The sequence below is a fragment of the Lolium rigidum genome, chromosome 1, assembly GCF_022539505.1.
Source record: "Lolium rigidum isolate FL_2022 chromosome 1, APGP_CSIRO_Lrig_0.1, whole genome shotgun sequence".
NCBI classification, from domain to species: Eukaryota; Viridiplantae; Streptophyta; class Magnoliopsida; order Poales; family Poaceae; genus Lolium; species Lolium rigidum.
Window position 1 is genome coordinate 51,874,377 of NC_061508.1, and position 22,511 is coordinate 51,896,887.

At 41.9% G+C, this 22,511-nt stretch overlaps 1 pseudogene; it reads left to right on the forward strand.

The window, feature by feature from the left end:
• The first annotated feature begins 1,529 nt into the window (after positions 1–1,529).
• On the forward strand, positions 1,530–8,398 carry LOC124707827 (annotated as a pseudogene).
• The last annotated feature ends 14,113 nt before the right edge of the window (positions 8,399–22,511 follow it).

A 22,511-nucleotide genomic window follows, 5' to 3' on the forward strand; every position in this document is an offset into this window, starting at 1 on the left:
GGGAGAGGGGCGAGAGGCGGGGCGGCGCGATGGCGACGCGGGCGAGAGGTAGAAGAAGACGACCTGGTCGGTTTTTTTCTTTTTTCTTTTTTTCTTTCCTTCTTTTATTCTTTAAATGTCAGTTTTTATTTTATTTTCTTTCCTTCTTTTATTTTCTTTCCTTTTTTTACTCTTTCAGTTCAAAATACAAACACAAGTACACACTTGTCATATAGGCTATTTAGAAAAACAAGAAACATAATTTGTATTTTTATTAATTATTATGTAATCGGTAACATTTTTAGTTGAATAATTTTCTTGCATTATTTTGAATGTCTACAAAAATTCGGGTGAAATAACTTAATGTGAAAAAAAAATGGTGATGTGGAGGAGAGAGAAGTGAGAGATGGCACTATAGCCCGCGCATTGGCACCGTGGGGTGAGAGTGGGGTGAGAGTGAGGGAAAAAGCTGACGTGGCGGGTGAGAGTGAGGTGAGACATTGGCACCAGCCTTAAGGAGCGAACCGGTTTACACTTTTGCCCATTTCGTTTGAGGTTACGAGTGCCACCGTGAGCCGAATCGGTACCACCTCCCGTTTTTTCCTTCCCGTCCCATCTGGTGCGCCGCCACTCTCGTCCGCGGGCGGCCGCCGCCGGCGACTGTCCAACTCCTGCGGACGGACCAAGATCTTGTCTCGCACCTCTGAACAAGGATCTCGTCCGCTGCCGCCCAGGAGCACCTCCGACGCCGGCCTTGTCTACCACGGATGCGACCGCCTCCCGTTAATGCTGCTTGTCAGCCGCTGTCCTTGCAGCTGCTGGTTGACCTCAGGCACGCGCTGATGCGTGCGAGGATGGAGAACGTACTAGTACATGGACCGAATATGAGAGCGAGTGACCAGATTTGGATCGGCAACTCCAGTACTAGATGAATTGGTGCCGATGTGTCCGTTGAGCTCTGATGGATCTGATCTGGTGCAGGCCGCGGCGGGAGCTCGTGGAAGGAGGTGGAGGAGCTGACCCGGGAGCTTCGTGAGCTCGGCAACCAAAAAACTGAGGATCAGTTTGTGCAAAATGCATAGAGGCGACATTTCTCGGTTTGGTTTCTTTATAGATAATTTTTTGGTATACTCGGCGTTTGATTTCCTTGATTGACAACTATTTTTTCCTTGATAGACAATTATTTTCTTTGCTTTTAACTCTGAGTTCATGAGCTGACTTATATGAAAAATAGGAGTAGTACACTGGAGATGCCATTTTTCATCACTAACATGGTTCTGAGAGAGCAAATGACTTCCAATATTCTACTGTAAAAGTTTTTACCGAATAATTTGAAAATAGACTGCAAATTGTTTTTTTCAGCAACTGGTGCCTGTTCATTAAGAATGGGGAAATAACACACATAGGGAGGGCATGTTTATATTTAGGTGGAACATGCTAAAACCACCCCAAATCTATGGTGAAAGCGTGCTAATCCGGTTCAGCGGGGATGACCGGTGCATAGCCATTGAAAGCCCGTTCTCTCTTTAGAATGTCCTCTCCGGCAGTCGATGGCGAAGGAGCTGGCTGAGGAGGCCGCGGCAGCCATAAGGGAAGGTGGGAGCTCGTGGAAGGAGGTGGAGGAGCTGGCCTGGGAGCTTCATGAGCTCGGGAACCAGTCGAGACAGTAGGTCAAAGTTGAGAAAAAATGAGGATCAGTTTTTGCAGAATGCACACAGGCGACATAAGCTTGGTTTGGTTTCCTTGACAGATGATTTTTTTGGTATACTCGGCCTTTGGTTTGCTTGATAGATAATTTATTTTTGGGACAACCTTCTATATAATAATTTATTTTTGTTTTGCATATCTCTCACACCTCAAGAAGAAAGCATTAACCTGTATAGCTTTACTTGGGCGAAACAGAGCATCCACAATTACTCCCAACCGTTCTCAAATGCAAAGGTCCTGGACCAAGTGGATCAACCAGGTGAAGGTAAAATCTTCTGATTCATCCTAAGCTCTTCTGCTAAGAGTAACTGTAATTAATCTACAACTAATTTCTATTTGTTCTAGCAGCAAGTAAGTCAAGTCTTGTCCATCAGTGATTCTGAACCATTCTGAATACACCATTGCAATGCCAATAGCTTATTACTTCACATTTGAATCAAACATTATACCGCCATGTTGCAACTACCGTGTAAACTTGGAAATCTCAATTACTCTTCTAACCTTGAAAAGTGAGGATTTTCAGCTCGAAAATGATTAAAACATAAGGTTATCACTGTTTTCAATTTTTCAATCTACGAGACTAATTTTATAAACATGTTTTCATAGACCTACAAAATACCACACGTGCAACCTTTTTCTTTAATAGACTTGACACTTTCTTAACAGAAGACTACCACTAGTAGGATATCTTCAATTCTGAGAATAGAAGTAAGAGGATATTCAGTTATTTTTACCTCCCTGTTTTTAAATGATAGTGGTTTATCCTCAACTATTTTTATGTTATCTAAAAAACAAATATTTAGAAATTAGAAACAATTACTCCCTTCGTCTATAAATAGATGTATGAGGTTTGTCTAAATCTAGATGTATGTAGACACTAAATAGCGTCTGGATACATCCAGATTTAGACAAATCTCATATGTCTATCGTAGTACTTCAGATTAAACAAAAGCTTCTCACAGATCTGATTTGTTTTTATCTGTGAGAAGCTTAACCCTAACCTTAACCCTAACCATGGATGCCAGCTGCTTTTAAGGTGCTTGCTCATATCCATCGGATGACATGAATGGTTACCTAACGTTCTCAAATGGAAGACAACTCTTCTGATTCATCCTCAATTCTTTGATAGAGTATCTGTGATTAATCTTATCACTCTTTCTATTTGTGGAAAGATCTTTTTTAGGATAGCTCCTTAACTCGAAGTTAGAAGCAAAGATTTTGAAACCATAACACTACTGTGGTTCACCCCTGAGTTGTGTGTGTTTGTCCAATAAGGCAGCGAGAACATTAAGACTATAAGAAGTCAGGCTGTGTCATCTTGTTGTATGGAGAAAATTATCTTGCTATTGTTGCAACGACACTTTCTCTGTTTTATGCTACAACATCCCAATACCCAAAGTATTTGGAATTAGAGAAGGCCGATATCTTGAAATTTTACTAGTAGGACTGATGTATACTACAGTACTTAATTGTTTTCAGTCTCTTGATTGCCTCAAAAGGAAGTTGGTCTATGCTTCCATGCGTTCTACATCACGAGTGAGTTCTAAGTGTGTGCTAAAACTAAGAAGCTGTGTTTCCAAGCCAGAACTCCAAATACCTTCACTGGATTTATGAAAATGGACCGGCAGAAAGTAACAGAATGTTGGGAAAATGATCGATAATTATCTTCTCTGTGACATACCCACAGCTGCCTGCAAAGAGGAGTCAATGAATTATATATGCCTTGACACAGTGAAATTTGGATAGATTAACTTTACATAGCACATAGATATTTACATAGAACCTCTATACTGAGCGTTGATCCATCAACTTCCACTTTCTGCCACGCACTTATATAATTGTGTCATAGGTTGTCTGGCTCCTCAGTGAGCTGAACTCCACGCAGGCAAAACCAGAACTGGACGCATTGCCATAGGGCAAGTGGGCTCAACGCCCTCGAAAAATCGGAAATCCAGATATGATCAGCTAGAGCATGCTGCACCGTGCGGCGCTTTCGTAGTTGGCTCCTGACTAGCGCGAAGAGATCCGGCGCTAGTTCCTCCACCAATTTTCCATCTATCCACAAGGAATTACAGAGGCCATAGTCTGACAGGTAGCCGACAGCTTCTCCTTCTGGGATTTACCACCACCCCCCGGGACGGCTACCCACATCTGGCATGCAGGCGTCGCGACGATTCTCTGGTCTATATGGAAGGCTCGGAACGATCTCGTCTTCAACGCCAAGACATCCTCGGCTGGCGACGACCTCGCTACTTGGAGGTGGAGATACAAGATTCATGACCGTGGGCGGCTGGACACCCTTCGTAGTTTCCTTCTGTCCGCTACTATGTAATTTTTTTGTGTTTCCTTCTCTATATCCCCCTCTACCCCCTGTTTTCACACTCTGTACGGATGGTATGACTGCCAAGTCTTCTCGAGTAATAATAACAAGCGGTGGGGTTTTTTCCCCCCGTAATTCTCGAAAAAAAAAATAGTCTGACAGGTATGCCTGCGATATTCTACAAGAAAATTTTAGAAAGTTAGTGGAGGCAAAGTTGAAGCCAAAATATTTGTTGTTTTAGATGCCAGCACAGTCCCAGCTGAGTGGATCGAAGAACCGAAGATCAAACTGACTGCCTACCATGCCACTCATACATCTTTTAGTGAGACAGGCGGTGCGGCACCAGCAGCACCACCAGTTTATACCATTCTCATATACCATGAGTGCCAATGGATTTTTTTTAAACCCAATCCTAAACCATGTACCGCACATGCGTATGCCTCTAAAAATCCCACCATGACTACTACCCTCCAAAGTCCAAACCTTGGGCGTGACACCTTGCCAAATTGCCATGACTAGCTCTATCTCCTCGGCATCATCTACACCAATTTAGGCCTAGTTGATTGCTCTTCAGAGAACCATTTCAGAAGAAGCACTGTTAAATCTGTCCTTTTTTCGCAGTTTACTACTGTAATCGAGCAGAAGAGATTATGTACTCTAGATTCGTCCAACCAGATGTCGAAACGAAGACAGTTTCAGATATATTATAAGAGCAACATGGCTCTTTTGGTCTTGGGATGGCGATTATAGTACTAGCATATACTCTTAATGGCTTCTATTGCAGTGCAATCGCCGTTTGCGATGAACTTTCTAGTATGAGCCTCCGATATAAATACTTGAACCAGTGCAAGTGTCAACACATCAGTGCAGCCAAGTCATCCAAGTAAGGCAAGTCTCTCTTCTCTCATGTGCGTATCTTCAGGCTAATACTCATGTTAATTGCTTATTACTACTAGTGTACTTCTTCCTATCCTCATTTCACTTCTTGTTAAAAACTAGTGCATGCTCTTCTTAAATATATTAATATCTTTATCCTCCATCCGAAAAAAATAGTTTGTGCTAATCTTATTTTGTTGTTTCCCATGTATATATTTTGTACTTATTGTAGACTAATATGCTAGTTCCAGTGATAAGGTACTGCTCATGGAAATATTGCAATTGCTAATCAGATACCCATGTAGCATGGGTTGTCTCACCTGAAACATGGTCTACAATAAATCTCCTATCCCCAGTCGATTAGGCAATGTTTTTTGTTTGTCCAGTAATATTGTCAGCTGATCTCTAGCAAATAGTCCGTATGGAGGGAGTAAGAGCTAGATGTCTCTTTTAGTCTTGGATGGCGATTATAGTACTAGCATACTCTTACTGGCTGCTATTGCAGTGCAATGGCCGTTTGCGACGAACTTTCTAGTATGAGCCTGTGATATAAATACTTGAACCAGTGCAAGTGTCAACACATCAGGGCAGCCAAGTCATCCAAGTAAGGCAAGTCTGTCTTCTCTCAAGTGCATATCTTCAGGCTAATATTCATGTTAATTATTATTGTACGTCTTCCTGTCTTTATATCACTTTTTGTAAAAAAAAACTAGTGCATGCTCTTCTTACGTATATTAATATCTTAATTCTCCTAACTATCCATCAGACAAAAAAGATAGTTTATGCTAATCTTATTTTGATGTGTTCCATGTATATACGCATATGCTGTTTTGAACTTATTGTTGACTAATAGGCTAGTTCCAGTCATAAGGTACTGCTCATGGAAGTATTGCAATTAATGGGTTTTCTTACCTGAAACATGGCTCCACAATAAATCTCTACCCTCAATCGATCAGGCAATGCTTTTTGTTTACTAAAGCTGATCTCTAGCAAATTATTCGTAGGAACCAATCGCTATACAATGAATGAGTTTTACTGTTGGTAGGATCTTGATATAAAATGTGGTGGACGATAAGAACTTGTCCCTGACTATAAATAAGGCAGCATTATAGCTCTGTTACTCCACTCTCATTCATCAAAGAGAATCTTTGTTAAATATTCAGGCAAACTCCAGCTTGCGCCACAATAATGGAGTTTGGGAAGGTGTCCTTCCAGCGGCGCGACTCCTTGTCCCGTCAAATGGTAATGAAACTTTTCCGTTGTTTGTTCTCATAAGCTATAGTATTTCCTCCTGCCCTAAATACTTGTCGTAGTTTAATGAATCTCGATATATAGCCTACATTTTAGCTAAATCTGCGACAATTATTTAGGGCCGGAGGGAGTACTTAATTTGTTTTAGCTCTTTACAGAATATAATATCCATTGATGTATCAAAATAAAACTCTCACAAATTTTTCTAATTTTTTTTTGTATCTTGAATTCGGCAGAACTACATTTTATGACAGGATTCAGAAAAATGATCATCTGTTTTATCCCTTTCGTCGTCCGCAGCTCAGCATGGTACCCTACATGTTTCGGAAACACTGTTACTGCATCTCTACCAGTATGATGTTCTCAATTCCTAGCTAGATAGCGGCAGTTGATCATTTTCTAAATGTCCAAAGCAGGCACAGAGCATGCAGATCGACGCGCAAAAAGCGGGAATCCGTCGCAAGGGGAAGTTTCCGTTGCGGCATTCGATGTACGAAGAGATGCTGGCGATCCCTGAGCAGGCGATGGAGTTCCTCTCTCGGACATGGAACCCCTCCTCCTCGGATATCTTAGAAATACTCTCCCCCAGTGTACGTTTATCTTCGGTTCAATTCTGCATGGATGGACAAAACCTCCCATTTCATTAAACAACAGAGGACGTGAACACTAATCATCTTTGGAGCTACTCCATTATATGCAACTCATTCGGACACACTGCATCTGTGTTACTCGGTGTGCTCTAAGACTAATAGTAAGTTCATCTAAGAGCACAAGCGGTAGTAATAGTATTTTTTAGCTTGCTTGTACTTTCTTGTGCATTTCTCAAGTGTATGGACCAACTTGTGACGGAAGAATTCCTACCACAAAATAGTGCCTAGGAGCATCAGCAGAAGAGCATGAAGGTGGCGAGATAAAAGAAGACGAAGACATCGACGTGGTACGATTCCATGGCGGTAAAAGCCAATTGTTCAATCAGAGTCAGACATGTGTAAGTTAGGGTTGTTGAGCTTTCAAAGCAGTTGCACAGCATCTTGTGGCATTCCTTATGAAAGATGAGCAGCTTAATTTTCTTGGTATACCTGACAGGGAGTTCTGGCCAGTTGTGGGAGCTCCAGCTCCAAGCATCGTCGGCCTTTCTCGGTAAGGATGACAACACAAGGAATTGATTAATTTCCTTTCGATGAAATGCTCACTGCTATATCTAAAATTAATGGTACGTTGGCAACGCTGGTGTTTTCACAGCTGAACGTTGGACAGGTGAGGACGATCCTGAGAGAATACTTCCTGGACACCTTCTCCTTCACGGGTAGCCGGAGGCGGCGCCAGCGCGACGACCTCCGGCTACAGTCGGCGCAGGCTCAAGCGGCCGTCTCGGTGGCTCAGCTCGCCGCGGCCGTCGCCGGCGTTGTGTCAGCGTTGGACCCACGGACGAGCCATGGAGACAATGGCAAGCTGGGCGGGGAGCTGGCCTCCGCCGCCGTGCTGGTTGCCACGGTCTGCACGGAGGCTGCGGAGTCCGCTGGAGCCCACCGGCCCCGCGTCACTTCCGCCGTGAACACCGCCACACCGGCCTCGAGAGCCGCTCCCCAACCGAGCTCCTCACGCTGACGGCGGCCGCAGCGACGTGCTTGAGGGGAGCCGCCACGCTGAAGCTCAGGGCCACGGACATCAGAGGAATCGGCACCGCCGCCAGTGGCCATGGCAACGGCATTTCCATGGCCGCTAGCATCCACAAAGGCACGTCTCTCAGGGTCTGCCTGCCTTGTGGTGAGAGACCAATGACACAGCCCCACGTGCGCCATTGTTTTGTCCCAGTGCGAATCGCAAAGCTAAAATCATCCGCCATTGATTACTCCGCAGGTAAAGTACGGGTGAGGATGGTGGCCGTGTTCCCCCGGCACGGTAGCGGTGGCAGCACGGTGGCGCAAAGGCTGGGGAAGAAGCGGTTGCGCGGCGTCTTCGCCACCTACGAAGACCGTAAGATATTGCGATTAACCATGTGCACACAGTATGGCATCTGAGTTGTCTGTGTACTGAATCGGTTTTTATTCTGTCGGCCTTACAGACGAGGTCCTCGCGCTGTCTCCCGGTGGCGAGGCGGTGATCGACGGCAGGAGGTGCTTCGTGCTGGCGCTGAGCACACCGGCAGGGATGACGGTGCAGCTGCTGCTGGAGGATCAGACGCACTGCGAGGTCTGGAAGGAGGCCATTCAAGGCATGCTGTCCGATATGATGCCAAGCTCTAGCGTGAAAACTGAAAAGTAATTAATGACTAGTTGAGTGCCCGTGCGTTGCTACGGTTATTTTTAAATTTTTCTTGCCACACACACACAAAAATTTCCTTGTGCAGAAAGACATATAGTATTCCAAAAAAATAATAAAATTTTGCTTTCCTTAAATTATAGTTCAATTAAAAAAACTATTATTTGACATAAGCATAAAATACAGTAACTCATCTAACTATCTCCTATTGAGTAAGATTACAAATTACTCACACCTTAGAGATGGTTTCAAGTATTATCTTACATGGTTTCAAGTAATATCTTTCATATACATCGCCCCTAAGAGTACAAGCTTGTATGACGATGTTAGGCCTCCGAGTCTGCACATTACGTTTTAGTTGGGTCATATCGATCGCTCATGCCACCCATCCATTATACTACTTGAGTTTTAAAATTTAACTTCCGTTGAGAAGTACATAACTAAGGCATATGAAATATATATTTTCAAATCATTTGGAATTAATGCCTATAGTTTCTGCGGACGAAGCGCAAATTCGTCGAAGGAATCTTTTGGCAATTAGATCTTGACTAAATTAACATATCTTCTCTGATAGTATTAAAACTGCATCTACAACAGCCCCCCTTGTTTATATGATAACGACTTTCAGACAAATAGTAAAAAATGAATTATGATCTATGCACCTGAAATTTTCAGTACTCAGCATGAAAAACAGAGCAAACATTACTTTATCTTATGAAGTATAAGTGATGAGGCACAGATTTCAGTACATGTCTTTCATATATAGTTAATTTAGAAATGAAGTTGAGAACATAAAAACAAGCAAATGTCAGGAAGTACTAACTAAAAAGCATTGAATTCAAAAAAAGTTGAGAGGGTGGTCAAATAGCTTGGAGAGTCTAAAAAGATTGACTGACAATTAAAAAGTAGTTTCATGGCAAAAGGAGCATAGATTATCAAACAATTCGGGACTCTGAACAGAAGCATGAATCTTAAATAGGTGGGTATAAGTTTAAGTTGCCATCTTAAATTTCCCCTTCACGGAATGAATCTTAGCTTTGGTGATGTTGGATTTCTTGACAGAAGCATCCTATGCTTTCTTAAAATTTATTATCTTGTTTTTTCGATAGTAAAAGGCAATCAAATTAAAATAACCGCCCCATTTCCCAACCAACGCTCATAGCCATTAGGAAAAAAAAAATCCTAACCGAGGGCACACAACAATCGCTCTTTCTTGCAACATTAACTCCTATGGTAGTCTGTCCATACTACATCGTGAAGACAGTTTGTTTTGAGCTAAATCGACAACCTAACTCGCAGAATACCTTTTATATACACAGTCTCCAAAGTAATACCTGATAGCCCCCTCCCTTGCATATACCCTCTATCCAAACTCTATAAAACCAGCACGATGAGAAATTTGCACAGAAAACAGAGAAACAGGAAATAAAGAGAACCCAAGTACCTGCATTTCGCCAAATTGGCAGTGTGCATCAGAACCATCCATCCTTTGATGGTGACGCCACTCCCCTAAATCACCTTCATATGACTCTTCTCACTCAAATCCATGTCCTAAAGTATCTATTAATGTCACCTATCTCTATTGATGCAGCCAATGCAATAATGTGAAAAGTACAATAATGTCTGGTATTTCTTAAAAAATATTGTGCACTAATAATACTGACATGTGAGAATTAATCATTTTCTTCGGATGCTACTACAATTATAAGGAAACCAAGGTATCGGTAATGTAGACTGACCAAAGTCGCACCACCAGGGGCACTATGTGAATAGAAACCAAACCTGGTTAGGAAGCAATTTCACATGCCATTTGCTTTGAATTTGAGAAGATGTTAAACTAAAACAGGAGAGTATCCGGTAAGTCAGCCAGTTGGAAATAAGAAGCAAAAAATTTCAAAAGGAAAGAAATAAGCAGCAAATTGCAGGAATAAGTTCCCCCATAACAATCTGAATGTGGTATCGCCATATCTGCCGATGCATTCCAAGGGCAATTGTGTGTGCGAACACCTTGTATGTTGCAACCATTATAGATCAATGAACAAGAGTTGAGACTGCTTGTTCATCGGCACGACGATCTGCTGGCCACGGTAAGCTGAACTGCAGCCATATAAGCCAAAGATTGGTAATAATAAGAAAAAGCTTCCGGCAATCAGAAATACAAATACTTTACTAAATATGTAATATGAATCTTAACTCACAGCTTTGAGGCCAGAAAGCTACAGGATTCTACTTTTGTGTCAGTCAAAATGCCAAATTCTCCAACCCAGGAGGTTGTTAACAAGTAGAAACATTCTGAATACATCTGACACGGTCATGGAAAAAAATAACGCGCTGGATGTATTCAGAATGTACGGGTACATACAATACAACATAGTCAATTATTCGGTGTGCCTCCTTCGCCAAATTTGCATTACCAACAGAGCTGATTGAACAACACGTATATGTGTACCATTGAGAACCTTATCTTTGGGTTCTCGGATGAGTAAGATGCCATGCATGCTGCAAGATTTCATGCAGTGATAACTAACGGATCTTGGCATTACTGATAGCTTACTTGTGTATGTGGCGATAAGTCGCTCAATAAAGGCGGGCAGCGGAGTCGATGCAGTGGCGTCTATGGCTGAGACCTTGGGGTGGCAGGCGACCGGCTGGACGATGGGTCAAGAGCAAGGGCTCAGCAGTGCTGGCGGCGGGCGACGTTGTGGGAAGCAGCAAGTGAGATGGCGCGTGTGCCGGCAGCGCGCGTGTACATCGTCGAGCAGGAAGGCAGCTGACGGAGCGAAGCTGTGGGCAACACCAAGGTCGGCCCATGCCACTGCCCAGCTCCATGGCGAGGTAGCCCTTCCCATCTGCCCAGTGCGGAGTGCGCCCCCGTGCTTGAAGCCTGGTGGGATCGAAGCATCATTAGGAGGGGATCCGGTATAGGATGTAGATGACGCCGCCACGTCTGCTGCGGAGCCTGCTCGCCTCCACATCCCTCCTGCGTCAGCTGCTGGAGGTGGAACCATGTATTCTGCCGGACCCGAGTTGGGGTTGAAGATCTAGATTAGGACGGCCACGGCATGGATAACCTCGCGCTTGGCAGCCTCGAGTAGGGAGACGCTAGATGTCATCGGTGGCTGTAGCTTGACTCGGTGGGGGAACACGACCCATATGCTGATAGAAGTGGAGGTCGCGGCGGAGCCAGCACCGAGGGCGAGGCGCGCGAGGGCGATGGCTCGAGGAGGGTCGTGGACGGGAGGAAGAGGTGGGAGGAATGATTCCTATATTTCAGTGCAGCGCAAGGAAATATATTTTTTCTAATTAATTTGTATTGATTAGTTTCCTTTTTTCTTTAGATGATTGATTAGTGCCTTCATTAGCGCTAGTACGTGAAGGAGGGGCGCGCTTACGCTAAAAGTAGATCAGACGGTTGGATATTAAGCGGAGACAATGAGATTACACTGAACGGTCCGGATGTTTTCAATGACGACCATCAAACGCGTTGAGTGTCAAACGACCAACTCGAATATAATAGTAAAGATAAAGACTAGCTCAATGCATGTGCGTTGTTATGGATGTACTGATGTATTCGGCTTTTCCTCGTGTCTCTTTTCTACACCATAATTGTAAAGCTACTCCTAGTGGGGAGTAACATAAGATGGTGTCATACATAAGTTATTAGTCTATATTATTATCTTCATAGTGAAAAGTAACATAGAGGTGGTATCGTGCGAAATTTTATTTATTAGTGTGTAGACTCATTTTGTCTTGGATTGTGTGATGTTATAGTAACATAGCTAGTTACCACCCCATCTCTTCCTTCATTTATTATTATGTGATGTCACCAAAATATTTTGAAATATATGATGTTACTAGCTAAGTTACTCTCATTGTAAGTCTAAGAAAAGGACTCAACATCTTCCTCCTTTACCCTATCACCTTGTCACGTGTCCCCATTGAAATAAAATATTTAAAAAAATGTATTGAATAATGAATCATTCAGCATGTTTCAACTTTAACAGTCTAAATTATATCTAAAAATGTATTATATTTAGAATGTACCATTAATACTTATGGTTTTGAAAGATAAGCACATCATGTTATTTCTATATATATGAGTTCATTAGTTCTACCTTTGTTCTATGGTTATTTTTTATTGAAAACATAATAACAGAAGAATGGTACAGGGACAAACAAACTGATTCAAAAAATATAAAGTCATTGGACAGTAATTAAGTCAAAATTTAGAGAAGACTAATGAAAACAACAACAACAACAACAACAACAACAACAACAACAACAACAACAACAACAACAACCAAGCCTTTCAACCCCAAACAAGTTGGGGTAGGCTAGAGTTGAAACCCATAAGATCTCGAAGCCAAGTCATGGTTCCGGAACGTGGATAGCTAACTTCCACGCACCCCTGTTCATGGCTAAATATTTGTCGATATTCCAAACCTTCAGGTCTCTCTTAACGGACTCCTCCCATGTCAAGTTTGGTCTACCACGACCCCTCTTAACATTCTCAGTACACTTTATCCGTCCGCTATGCACTGGCGCTTCCGGAGGCCTCCGTTGGATATGTCCAAACCATTTGAGACGATGTTGGACCAGCTTCTCTTTAATCAGTGCTACCCCAACTCTCTCCCGTATATCGCCATTTCGTACCCGATCCTTTCTTGTGTGGCCACATATCCATCTCAACATGCGCATCTCTGCTACACTTAACTGTTGGATATGTCGTCTCTTCGTTGGCCAACACTCCGCGCCATACAACATCGCAGGTCGGATAGCTGTCCTATAAAACCTGCCTTTTAGCTTTTGTGGCACTCTCTTGTCACAAAGTACGCCATAAGCTTGATGCCACTTCATCCAACCAGCCTTGATTCGTTGGCCCACATCTTCATCGATATCGCCATCCTTCTGCAACATGGACCCCAAATATCGAAAAGTGTCTCTCTCCGGTACCACCTGCCCATCAAGACTAACCTCTCCCTCCTCGTGCCTAGTAGAACTGAAACTGCACCTCATGTATTCTGTTTTAATTCTACTAAGCTTAAAACCTTTCGATTCTAGAGTTCGCCTCCACAACTCTAACTTTCTATTAACCCCCGTTCGGCTATCATCGACTAGCACCACATCATCCGCAAAGAGCATACACCATGGGATATCTCCTTGTATATCCCTTGTGACCTCATCCATCACCAAATCAAAAAGATAAGGGCTAAAAGCTGACCCTTGGTGTAGCCCTATTCTAATTGGAAAGTCATCAGTGTCGCCATCACTTGTTCGAACACTTGTCACAACATTATCATACATATCCTTGATGATGGTAATGTACTTTATTGGGACTTTGTGTTTCTCCAAGGCCCACCACATGACTTCCGAGGTATCTTATCATAGACCTTCTCCAAATCAAAGAACACCATATGAAGGTCATTCTTTTGCTCCCTGTATCTCTCCACGCTGTCGTACCAAGAAGATGGCTTCCATGGTAGACCTCCCAGGCATGAAACCAAATTGGTTTTTGGTCACGCTTGTCAACCTTCTTAAGCGGTGCTCAATGACTCTCTCCCATAGCTTCATAGTATGGCTCATCGACTTGATTCCACGGTAATTAGTACAACTTTGAACATCCCCCTTGTTCTTGAAGATTGGTACTAAAATACTCCGCCTCCATTCTTCGGGTATCTTGTTTGACCGAAAAATGAGGTTGAAAAGCTTAGTTAGTGATACGTCTCCGACGTATCGATAATTTCTTATGTTCCATGCCACATTATTGATGATATCTACATGTTTTATGCACATTATATGTCATATTTATGCGTTTTCCGGAACTAACCTATTGACGAGATGCCGAAGGGACAGTTCCTGTTTTCTGCTGTTTTTGGTTCCAGAAATCCTAGTAAGGAAATATTCTCGGAATCGGACGAAATCAAGACCCAGCATCCTATTTTGCCCGGAAGCATCCAGAACACCCGAGAGCCGCCAGAGGGGGGCCACAGGGCCCCCAGATGATAGGGTGGCGCGGCCCACCCCCTGGCCGCGCGACCCTATGGTGGCACCACCCCGTGGCCCCTCCGACTCCGATTCTTCGCCTATTTAAGCCGTCGTGACCTAAAACTTCGATAACTTTTGACAGAACTCCAGAAAGACTCCAGGGCGCCGCCACATCGCGAAACTCCAATTCGGGGGACGAACTCTCGTTTCGGCACCTGCCGGGACGGGGAATTGCCCCCGGAGCCGTCTCCACCGCCATCTTCACCGCCATCGCTGCCTCCATGATGAGGAGGGAGTAATCCACCCCCGAGGCTGAGGGCTCCGCTGTAGCTATGTGGGTCATCTCTCTCCCATGTACCTCAATACAATAATCTCATGAGCTGCTTTACATGATTGAGATTCATATGAGTTTTGTATCACCACTATTCTATGTGCTACTCTAGCAAAGTTATTAAAGTAGTTCTATTCCTCCCGCACGTGTGCAAAGGTAACGAGTGTGTGCACCGTGTTAGTACTTGGTTTATGCTATGATCATGATCTCTTGTAGATTGCGAAGTTAACTATTGCTATGATAATATTGATGTGATCTATTCCTCCTACATATGCATGAAGATTACAGTGTGCATGCTATGCTAGTACTTGGTTTAGTCTTTTGATCTATCTTACACTAAAGGTTACTAAAATAAGAGCATTATTGTGGAGCTTGTTAACTCCGGCATTGAGGGTTCGTGTAATCCTACGCAATGTGTTCATCATCCAACAAGAGTGTAGAGTATGCATTTATCCGATTCATTATGTGATCAATGTTGAGAGTGTCCACTAGTGAAAGTCTAATCCCTAGGCCTTGTTCCTAAATATCGCTATCGCTACTTGTTTACTTGTTTTCTTGCGTTACTACTGCTGCGTTACTACTTGCTTGTTTACTTGTCCTGGGCAAAGCACTTTTACGGTGCCGTTGCTACTACTTATTCATACCACCTGTATTTCACTATCTCTTCGCCGAACTAGTGCACCTATTAGGTGTGTTGGGGACACAAGAGACTTCTTGCTTTGTGGTTGCGGGGTTGCATGAGAGGGATATCTTTGACCTCTTCCTCCCGAGATCGATAAACCTTGGGTAATCCACTTAAGGGAAACTTGCTTCTTTGTTCTACAAACCTCTGCTCTTGGAGGCCCAACACCGTCTACAAGAATAGAAGCTCCCGTAGACATCAAGCACTTTTCATGGCGCCGATTCTCGAGGAGGAAAGGTAAAAAGGCACTCATACTCCGGTTCCGGGTAACGGTACTTTTACGGCGCCATTGTGTTTGTGCTCGAAGCTATTTCCTTTAGATCCCGCAATTGCATCTTTTTGTTTCTTGTTTACACTAGTTAGGCATAATGGAAAACAACAAAAAATTTAGTGAGCTTTTTAATCTTTTTCCTGATTTAGAATTGTTTGGTGCAAACATTAAAAAACCAATGGAACCTTATTCGCATGCTAGTAGCGATGTTATTAGTATGAATGCAATTACTTGCTAATGCTATGGAGAAATCTAAGCTTGGGGAAGCTAGTTTTTGTGATCTTTTTAGCTTCCCATCTTCGGGTGAGAAAATTTGCTGCGATAACACTTTATCTCCCATATGCGATAACTCTAATGATGCTTGTGATATTTAAATGCACCTACTAAAAGTATCCCATATAAAATACCTATGAAAATTATTGAACGTGTTATGGATAACCGCTATGAAGGGGATGGAAGCTGTGCATCCTGGAGATCATTTCTTGTTTTTGCATGAATTATGCGGGTTATTCAAGTGTGCAGGTATCTCTATGGATGAAGTGAAGAAGAAATTATTCTCTATGTCGTTGTCTGGTAAAACGGCGCATTGGCACAAACTGCTAAAAGATGAGCATTCTCTTGATTGGAAGGATATTGTGCCTCTATTTTATTCTAAATTCTATCCTCCAAGTGAAATTCACAAAGACCGAAACCGAATATATAATTTCTGGCCTCATGATGGAGAGAGTATTGCCCAAGCATGGGAGAGATTGAAGTCTTTAATGCTCAAATGCCCCAATCATGAGCTTCCGGGTAATATCATCATTGATAATTTCTATGCAAGACTTTCTTTTCAAGATAAGACCTTGCTGGATGCTACTTGTTCTGGATCATTCACGCGCAACAAAGAAGAGTTTAAAAGGGACCTTCTTGATCGGATTAAGGAGAACGCTGAAGATTGGGAGAACGACAAAGGTAAAGAGTCGGTATAAATTATGATTATGAATGCATTGAAACTTTTATGGATACCGATAAATTTCGAAATATGAGTGCTACTTATGGTCTTGACTCTCAAGTTGCTTTGCAAATCTTTATAAAGCCTTTGCTTCTCATTTTGAATTGCCCAAAAAGAATTTTGATAAGTATCATGAACCTTTTAAAGAGGCTTGCATGAATAATGAAATTGTTGTTAATTATTGCAATAAGCATGCTCAAACTCCTAAGAATGCTATTTCCTATAAGCATGTTAATTTTTGTGGAATACATAGACCTTGTGGAATTAATCAAATCAAAGATGAATATTGTATCCATCATGTTAATGAAAAAACTACAAAGTGGTTTAGGGCTCTAGATGATCTTGGTAAAGAAGTTTGTTCCCTCTATCCTTTTATTTGTGAAGTTTGCCATGAAGTGGGTCATTTTAATTTTCAATGCTCCTCCAATGATAATTTGAACCCAATGAGTGCTGCAAATTTGTATTGTGATGATGAAATTACTCCTAATCAGCATGATGAACTTACTTTATTTTTGGGGTGTGAAGAACTGTCGAGAAAAATCTCTTTGTTACATATGAGTGATCTTGATATTGATGATGTCCTTCATGGGTGTTTTTCTTATTGCATTGATAATAGCCATACAAATACTTACATACAAAATATTTTAGAAGATGACACCTTGCCAAAATATGATAGGACCACTGTGTGTTTTCAACTAATTAATGAAAAGGAGGGATCCTCCCAAGTTTCTTCTATTGTTTCTGAAAGTAAATCAGGTTATGCGGACAAGCCACCCTTCAAGCCTCTTCCTCCTAAAAAAGGGAACGAGGAGAAGGAAGAGAAGAAGAAGAAGAAGAAGAAGAAGAAGGGAACGAAGAAGAAGAAGAAGAAGGAGAATAAAAAGAAAGAGGTAACGGCGTATCCCCGCGTGAATGAGATAACGCTAGGTAACCGTAAGTATGTTGCTCCTAATGATTATTGTGACAATGAATCTGAATACGATGATCTTCCTATGCCCTTTACATACATTAGCGATCATGATTTGAATGAGCACACTACTTTTGATATTACAAATCTCCGAGAAACTAATTCTGAAAATGATGATAATAATTGCCATAGTGTCGATACTATCCATGCTTCCTCCCATAATGATATAGAAAGCTCTAAGCTTGGGGAAGAGGTGTTTGAAAATCCTTTAGCTACTGGTCATTATGTTCTTGATACATCTCCTTCTAATAACAATGATGGTGTGGACACGGATAAACCGACTGTGAAAGATAACTATTCTATTTCCTATGATGACACTCGTGCCCCCGATCTACGATGATTATTATAAAGAATGCTATGATATAGGTTCTAACTATCCTTATGAAACTTGTCATAGTCATGATTGGATTACTAAAAACAATTCCCTTAATATGCAATTTGTTTACCATGTTCAAATTCTTGATAATAATCTTACTCCAATTACTATTAATGAGAGTAACTCTTCTTATGCCAAATTTAATGATACTTCTATGCATATGAACCATGATAAGAATGTTTTAAGTGATGGGTATATTGTGGATTTCATCAATGATGCTACTGAAAGTTATTATGAGAGAGGGAAATATGGTTATATGCATTTCAATAATATTAAGTTTCCCCTCTTTATGTTGAGAATCTTGAAGCTACTTTTGTTTTATCCTCTTATGATTGTCACTTTGTTCTTCATGAATTCATTTGTGTACAAGATGCCTCTGCATAGGAAGCATGTGAGACTTAAATATGTTTTGAATTTGCCTCTTGATGCTCTCTTTTGCTTCACATACTATTTCCTGCGAGCACAACATTAAAACTGCTGAGCCCATCTTAATGGCTATAAAGAAAGAACTTCTTGGGAGATAACCCATGTGTTATTTTGCTACAGTACTTTGTTTTATATTTGTGTCTTGGAAGTTGTTTACTACTGTAGCAACCTCTCCTTATCTTAGTTTTGAGTTTTGTTGTGCCAAGTAAAGTCTTTGATAGTAAAGTAAGTACTAGATTTGGATTACTTGCGCGAGAAGCAGATTTCTTTGTTGTCACGAATGCGGGTCTAATTCTCTGTAGGTAACTCGGAAAATTAAGCCAATTTACGTGAGTGATCCCCGGATATGTACGCAACTTTCATTCAATTTGAGCATTTTCATTTGAGCAAGTATGGTGCCCTTTTAAAATTCGTCTTTACGGACTGTTCTGTTTTGACAGATTCTGCCTTTTATTTCGCATTGCTTCTTTCGCTGTGTTGGGTGGATTTCTTTGTTCCATTACCTTCCAGTAGCTTTATGAAATGTCCAGAAGTGTTAAGAATGATTGTGTCACCTCTGAACATGTGAATTTTTATTGTGCACTAACCCTCTAATGAGTTGTTTCGAGTTTGGTGTGGAGGAAGTTTCCAAGGATCAAGAGAGGAGTATGATATACTATGATCAAGAAGAGTGAAAGCTCTAAGCTTGGGGATGCCCCGGTGGTTCACCCCTGCATATTCTAAGAACACTCAAGCGTCTAAGCTTGGGGATGCCCAAGGCATCCCCTTCTTCATCGACAACATTATCGGGTTCCTCCCCGAAACTATATTTTTATTCCGTCACATCTTATGTACTTTGCTTGGAGCGTCGGTTTGTTTTTGTTTTTGTTTTGTTTGAATAAAATGGATCCTAGCATTCACTTTGTGGGAGAGAGACACGCTCCGCTGTTGCATATGGACAAATATGTCCTTAGGCTCTACTCATAGTATTCATGGCGAAGTTTCTTCTTCGTTAAATTGTTATATGGTTGGAATTGGAAAATGCTACATGTAGTAACTCTAAAATGTCTTGGATAATTTGATACTTGGCAATTGTTGTGCTCATATTTAAGCTCTTGCATCATATACTTTGCACCCATTAATGAAGAAATACTTAGAGCTTGCTAATTTGGTTTGCATATTTGGTTTCTCTAGAGTCTAGATAACATCTAGTATTGAGTTTTGAACAACAAGGAAGACGGTATGGAGTCTTATAATGTTTACCATATGCCTTTTATGTGAGCTTTGCTGGTACTGTTCATCCTTGTGTTTGTTTCAAATAACCTTGCTAGCCTAAACCTTGTATCGAGAGGGAATACTTCTCATGCATCCAAAATACTTGAGCCAACCACTATGCCATTTGTGTCCACCATACCTACCTACTACATGGTATTTATCCGCCATTCCAAAGTAAATTGCTTGAGTGCTACCTTTAAAATTCCATCATTCACCTTTGCAATATATAGCTCATGGGACAAATAGCTTAAAAACTATTGTGGTATTGAATATGTACTTATGCACTTTATCTCTTATTAAGTTGCTTGTTGAGCGATAACCATGTTTACGGGGACGCCATCAACTATTCTTTGTTGAATATCATGTGAGTTGCTATGCATGTCCGTCTTGTCCGAAGCAAGAGAGATCTACCACCTTCATGGTTGGAGCATGCATATTGTTAGAGAAGAACTTTGGGCCGCTAACTAAAGCCATGATTCATGGTGGAAGTTTCAGTTTGAACATATATCCTCAATCTCATATGAGAATAATAATTGTTGCCACATGCTTATGCATTAAAGAGGACTCCATTATCTGTTGTCCATGTTGTCCCGGTATGGATGTCTAAGTTGAGAATAATCAAAAGCGAGAAATCCAAAATGCGAGCTTTCTCCTTAGACCTTTGTACAGGCGGCATGGAGGTACCCCATTGTGACACTTGGTCAAAACATGTGCATTGCAAAGATCCGGTAGTCCAAGTTAATTAGGACAAGGTGCGGGCACTATTAGTATACTATGCATGAGGCTTGCGACTTGTAAGATATAATGTACATAACTCATATGCTTTATTACTACCATTGACAAAATTGTTTCATGTTTTCAAAATAAAAGCTCTAGCACAAATATAGCAATCGATGCTTTCCTCTTTGAAGGACCATTCTCTTTACTTTTATGTTGAGTCAGTTCACTTATTTCTCTCCACCTCAAGAAGCAAACACTTGTGTGAACTGTGCATTGATTCCTACATATTTGCATATTGCACTTGTTATATTACTCTATGTTGACAACTATCCATTAGATATACATGTTACAAGTTGAAAGCAACCGCTGAAAATTAATCTTCCTTTGTGTTGCTTCAATACCTTTACTTTGATTTATTGCTTTATGAGTTAACTCTTATGCAAGACTTATTAATACTTGTCTTGAAGTACTATTCATGAAAAGTCTTTGCTTTATGATTCACTTGTTTACTCATGTCATTACCATTGTTTTGATCGCTGCATCCACTACATATGTTTACAAATAGTATGATCAAGGTTATGATGGCATATCACTTCAGAAATTATCTTTGTTATCGTTTTACCGCTCGGGACGAGCGAGAACTAAGCTTGGGGATGCTGATACGTCTCCGACGTATCGATAATTTCTTATGTTCCATGCCACATTATTGATGATATCTACATGTTTTATGCACATTATATGTCATATTTATGCGTTTTCCGGAACTAACCTATTGACGAGATGCCGAAGGGCCGGTTCTGTTTTACTGCTGTTTTTGGTTCCGAAATCCTAGTAAGGAAATATTCTCGGAATCGGACGAAATCAAGACCCAGCATCCTATTTTGCCCGGAAGCATCCAGAACACCCGAGAGCCGCCAGAGGGGGGCCACAGGGCCCCCAGATGATAGGGTGGCGCGGCCCACCCCCTGGCCGCGCGACCCTATGGTGGCACCACCCCGTGGCCCCTCCGACTCCGATTCTTCGCCTATTTAAGCCGTCGTGACCTAAAACTTCGATAACTTTTGACAGAACTCCAGAAAGACTCCAGGGGCGCCGCCACATCGCGAAACTCCAATTCGGGGGACAGAACTCTCTGTTTCGGCACCTGCAGGACGGGGAATTGCCCCGGAGCCGTCTCCACCGCCGTCTTCACCGCCATCTTCACCGCCATCGCTGCCTCCATGATGAGGAGGGAGTAATCCACCCCGAGGCTGAGGGCTCCGCTGTAGCTATGTGGGTCATCTCTCTCCCATGTACCTCAATACAATAATCTCATGAGCTGCTTTACATGATTGAGATTCATATGAGTTTTGTATCACCACTATTCTATGTGCTACTCTAGCAAAGTTATTAAAGTAGTTCTATTCCTCCTGCACGTGTGCAAAGGTAACGATGTGTGCACCGTGTTAGTACTTGGTTTATGCTATGATCATGATCTCTTGTAGATTGCGAAGTTAACTATTGCTATGATAATATTGATGTGATCTATTCCTCCTACATATGCATGAAGATTACGAGTGTGCATGCTATGCTAGTACTTGGTTTAGTCTTTTGATCTATCTTACACTAAAGGTTACTAAAATAAGAGCATTATTGTGGAGCTTGTTAACTCCGGCATTGAGGGTTCGTGTAATCCTACGCAATGTGTTCATCATCCAACAAGAGTGTAGAGTATGCATTTATACGTTACGTTATGTGATCAATGTTGAGAGTGTCCACTAGTGAAAGTCTAATCCCTAGGCCTTGTTCCTAAATATCGCTATCGCTACTTGTTTCATTGTTTCTTGCGTTACTACTGCTGCGTTACTACTTGCTTGTTTACTTGTCCGGGCAAAGCACTTTTCGAGTGCCGTTGCTACTACTTATTCATACCACCTGTATTTCACTATCTCTTCGCCGAACTAGTGCACCTATTAGGTGTGTTGGGGACACAAGAGACTTCTTGCTTTGTGGTTGCGGGGTTGCATGAGAGGGATATCTTTGACCTCTTCCTCCCTGAGATCGATAAACCTTGGGTAATCCACTTAAGGGAAACTTGCTGCTGTTCTACAAACCTCTGCTCTTGGAGGCC